Raw genomic sequence first — 5376 nt, 5'->3', positions numbered from 1 at the left:
GTGAACAAATATTGGAGGATCTTGTGATTAGTGAATATATCCACATGAACTCCATACAAATAGTGATTCCATATCTTCAACGCAAACACTACTGCAACCAATTCTAAGTCATGAGTTGGATAATTCTTCTCATGAACCTTCAAACTGTCTAGAGGCATAAGTTATAACCTTGCCAATCTGCATTAACACGCAACCAAGCCAACTCTTGATGCGTCATAATACATCACAAATCCTTGAGTACCCTCGGGTAAAGTCAAAATCAGAGCGGTAGTCAATCTCTTTTTCAACTCCCGAAAGCTTTTCTCACAAGCTTCGCCCCATTGAAACTTGACTGTCTTCTAAGTTAACTTGGTCAAATGAGAGGATATAGATGAGAATCTTTCAACAAATCTCCTGTAATAGTCAGCCAAGCCCAAGAAACTCCTTATATCTGTTGGAGATGTGGGTCTAGGCCAATCTAAGCTGCCTCAATCTTCTGAGTGTCAACTCTAATACCTTCACCAGTAACAATGTGGCCTAAAAATGCCACAGACTTAAGCCAAAACTCACACTTGGAGAACTTGACATACAATTATTTGTCTCTCAACGTCTGAAGAACAATCCTTAGGTGACTAGCATGATCTTTTTCATTCCTTGAATAAATCAGTATGTCATCAATGAAGAAGATGACAAACATATATAAATAAGGTTTGAAGACTTCGTTCATAAGATTCATGAACGCTGCAGGTGCATTTGTCAAACCAAAGGATATAACAAAAAATTCGTAATACCCATACCTTGTTCTAAAAGTTGTCTAGGGTAGATCACATTCCCTTACTCTCAACTGATGATAGCCTGATCTGAGGTCGCTCTTCGAAAAACAAGAAGCACCCTAAAGTTGATAAAAAGGTCATCTATACTTGGAAGAGGATATTTATTCTTAAGGGTCACCTTATTCAGCTGACAGTAATCTATATACATCCTAAGGGACCCATCCTTTTTCTTAAGAAGTAGAACCGAAGCGCCCCAAGGTGAGACACTCGGTCGAATAAATCCTTTATCTAATAGATATTTCAATTGATATTTTAGCTCTTTTAACTCTACTTGTGCCATTCTGTATGGTGGAATAGAGATATGACGAGTATCTAAGATGACATCTATGCGAAGTCTCTCTCTCTTTCGAGAGGGACTCTGGGTATATCATCGGGAAAGACTTTTGGAAACTCAGTGACTATAGGAACTGACTGAAGGGAAGGTACGTCAACACTTGAGTCATTAACTCTGGCTAAGTGATAGATACACCCCTTAAAAACTAACTTTCTCACCTTAAGGGACGAAAGTAAGCGACCCTTGAGCACTGTTGAACTACTAGCCTATTCTATGACTGGCTCATTAGGAATGTTAAACTTGACAACTCGAATTCTGCAATCTATTAATGCATAACAGGCATGGAGCAGTCCATACCTTGAATGACATCTAAATCTACCATGTCTAACTCTATTACATCAGCCATGATACTCTTGTGACTGACGAAAACAAGACTCATGATAGACTTTTTCTGCTATAATGGATTCACCAACAGGTGTGGATACACTAAATATTCACTAAGTTTCTCAGGAGAAATCTCAAAGTTCATATCAACATAAGGAGTTACAAAAGATAAACTAGCTCCTGGGTCTAATAATGCATAACCAGTAAATTCAAAGACTCGAATCATACCAGTGACAATATCTGCCAAATTCTCTTATCATGGCGATTATTAAGAGCATACAAGTGGTTTATTCTTCCGCCTGTACCAGAAGCATCTCCCCTAGGTGCAACCCTGTTTGGTGAAGCAACTGATGAAGATTGAGCTCTGTTGCTTGGATTTCCACCGCCTTGCTTGTCCTTGGGGCAATCTATCATGAAGTGACCCTCTTGAAAACAATTGAAATAACCCGTGAAGACTTTGCGACAGATGCCAGAATGATTTCTACCACACTTGGCATAGGAAAGAGGCTTAGTATCTCCTTGTGCCACATTACCTTGAGACTGAGCCGGACTACCCTTGAAGTGTTGCGAATTCTGGCCACTATACTCACTTTGGTTTCTAGGTGTAGGTGCAATAGTAGATGATGGTGTATGCCCAATTGATTTATGAAACTGTGTTCGACTTGAACCACCCTTCCTTTGATCAGACTCACTCACAGTCTTTGCCTTCTTGTTTCGGTACTCTTTTCTATCCTTCACATTCTCTTCTTCAACTTGTTGAACATATACCATCATCCTGGATATGTACATGTCACCTATCAACTTGGTAGCCTTACCTTCCTTACTTGAAGCGTGACCCAACCCTACAACAAACAGACTCATTCTGCTCCTCAAGTCTTTCACCATATCCGGAGCATAGCGAGATAATTGGGTGAACTTCATCACATACTCTTGACACCCATGGAATCCTGTTTCAGAAGGAATTCCCTCACTTTGGCTTTCTTCAATTTGCGAGGAAAGAAACTCCCCAAGAAGGCTTCTTCGAAGCAAGCCCAACTTGAATGTGGTGCATCCTCAACTCTACCATACTTCCATTTATCAAACTAGGTTCTAGCCACCCCCTTTAGTTGATACACAACCAATTCTACCCTCTCAACATCCACCACATGCATTACCTCAAACACCTTCTTTAATTCCTCCACAAAGTTCTCCAGATCCTCAGTAGGGCTTAATCCAGTTAAACTAAGAGGGGTATCAACTCTTTCTTGTTGAACTGCTCTCTGTTGACCAACCTGGTTAGTCACAAACTAACTTAGTTTCCAGATAGCTTCCTGGAATTCGGCATTGGTAACCTATCCTTGGGGTTGCACCCCTTGTGCATTTGGACACTCTTGTTCCTTAAGATTTCTTCGTGGTCAACCTCTAAATGATCTTATTGGAGGCATGATGATCTGAAATATATGTGTAAGCACAAATTAGAGAGACAATATAGAGATAAACTCTTCGCACGAAAGGAACATGAAAGAACAGAAACATTCCTAAATGTAAAAGCCTCTTAATCATACATGTGGCGCGTTTCACACCGATGACTAAGACTCTACAGACACGGCTTCATAGACTCCTAGGACTCTTGAACTTTGTGCTCTGATACCAAGTTTGTCACGCCCCAAGCCTACACCTTGGGCGGTACTGGCACTCAAAGACCATTGTTGGCCCTCAAGCGAACCCTTGACCTAGCTTACTTAACTCAGCGGAAGACTAAGCTCAACTTAATAAAAAAAATAAAGACATATTTAAAGGAAAGTACTTCATATAATATCTGTCCATGAAGACACACAAGTCTTAACAAGCAACAATAAACTCTAAACTGAAATACTAGTGTCTACGAAGCTTTTAAACTGACTGAAGAGGGATGTTGGGATAGACCATACAACATCCTAAAATTAAACTACTAAAAGCAAAAGAAATGGATGTCCTACAGAATGCAAGGAGGCTCACCATTGACTTTGGAGCTCAATCTGGATCAACGAAATGTCGTGTACTGATCCTGGTTACCTGCGTGTACAACATAAAATGATGTGGGCCAACTGTCATCAGTACATAGAATGTACAAGTACGAGATTTAGGATGCTAAGTACAAATATAAGGCTTGAAATGGAGTAAGAATGAACTTGCCTTGGCTCTACTCAACCCATAAGACAACAACTCAATATAAAGCAAAAATGACATATGCAATATATATATGTGTCAAACTGATAAAACAGTATAACTCTTAGTTCATTAAAGATATAACAACAATAAACTCAACTTTACTTGTATACCGCGATCTACCACACGCTGCTAGCGCATCCTATACCCGGCCAAAGGTATAAAATCTGAACTGCCTTATGGATCCACTAGTAAACTGTGAAAATGAATCATCTAAAAAGTATGACCCTTTTCTACCATGGTGGCTACATGGTTTATGAGAGTTGTGAGTTATCTGAACTCTCCCCCATATCGATTCTCAATACTACTCTAAAAAATATGTTGGCTCTTATGTTTAAAAACATATTGATTATGTGGTTTGTGATTAGTGCTCAAAACTTAGATTTTAAAAAGATCTCTTGAAAATCACAGTTTCCTCTTCCTTCTATTAAAACTAGTCATAGGCTCTGTAGAAGTCTACCTTCCCTTCCTTCTCAAAAGTTTGAAAACATTTTGTTTAAAATCTTAGGAACTACTTAGTTCCCATATAACTCTTGAGAAGTGAACTCAACTTGATACTTTTTGCTTACTTGAAACTTAACTCTAAGGGAATACTTAGTTCCCTTATAGCTTTTGAGAAATGAACTCAACTCTTTACTCTTCTTTGACTTGAACTTTAAGTCTCTAAAATAAAGTTAAAATATTTGTGAAAGACTTAAGAAAACTTGATAACTTTAGTTTGACTTGCTTCTTAACTTCTAGACATGTCTCTTAACTTTCTTGGCTTTGATCTTAACTTTCCTTGAATTGGATTATTGATTTAAGGATAATTATCTCATGTTTATGGATGATTTCATGATGTTTTGATGTACTCTAGAGTGTTGAAATCAACTAGGAATGTAGGGTACATCACTTAGGAACTAGTACAAAAGATAGGGAAAGAACGGGGTCTCCAGGGGGTCGTGGCGCTCTGAGAGGCGTGGAGCGCCATAGCCTTAACAGACAAAGGCTTTCATCAGGCGCGACGCTCCAAATCCTGACGGACAGACTATGTCCTGAGGGGCTTTGGAGGCGTGGCACCTCAGTACTTAACAGACAGGTTTTCTGACTTTCTTCTTTTTTTTTTCATCTCTAAACCTTCACAAACTCCCATGGATTCCACCCCAAACTCTTAGGATCCCTAAATAAATCATTACCTAATAGTTTTGACCCAAAAACAGTCCGAAAACATGGACTAAAATTAATAGAGATCAACAACGATTCAACCAACAAGAACTTCAAACTTTTCATCAAGAACTTCAAGATTTTCATTCAATTTAATTCTAAATTGCTTTAATGTATCAAATTGGAGGGCGTGTAAAAGATTCCAACAGCAAATGATCTCACATACCTGATAGGTATCACCTCCGGCGAAATCCATGCAATGAAATCTTGGCGTTCTTGCGTCTTTTTCTCCCTTCTCCTATTTTCTCCTTCCTTTAAAAGCCCTAGCTTATTTTCTAAGTGTGTAAAGACTGAATGGGATTAGTGTAGACCCCAACATATTACCCCAAAAATGAATTTAATAATTGACTTAGGAAAAGACCAAAACACCTTTAACAAATTCGAATTTGAAACTTTCCCTGCTCAACAACTCAACTTTCGAAAGTCATATCTCCCTCATACTATCTCGGAAGTTCGCAAACTTGGTGACGTGGGAAATATCTTCGAAGGAGTTTTCCATCCATATAAAGAAGTCAC

At 38.9% G+C, this 5376-nt stretch overlaps 1 pseudogene; it reads right to left on the bottom strand.

Moving 5' to 3' along the window:
• Positions 1-1092: 1092 nt before the first annotated feature.
• On the bottom strand, positions 1093-5056 carry LOC138347858 (uncharacterized; annotated as a pseudogene).
• Between the last annotated feature and the right edge of the window lie 320 nt (positions 5057-5376).

The sequence above is a fragment of the Solanum lycopersicum genome, chromosome 4 (assembly GCF_036512215.1).
Source record: "Solanum lycopersicum chromosome 4, SLM_r2.1".
NCBI lineage: Eukaryota > Viridiplantae > Streptophyta > Magnoliopsida > Solanales > Solanaceae > Solanum > Solanum lycopersicum.
The sequence above is the reverse complement of the archived record's forward strand: the minus strand, read 5'-3'. Positions and strand labels throughout refer to the sequence as shown.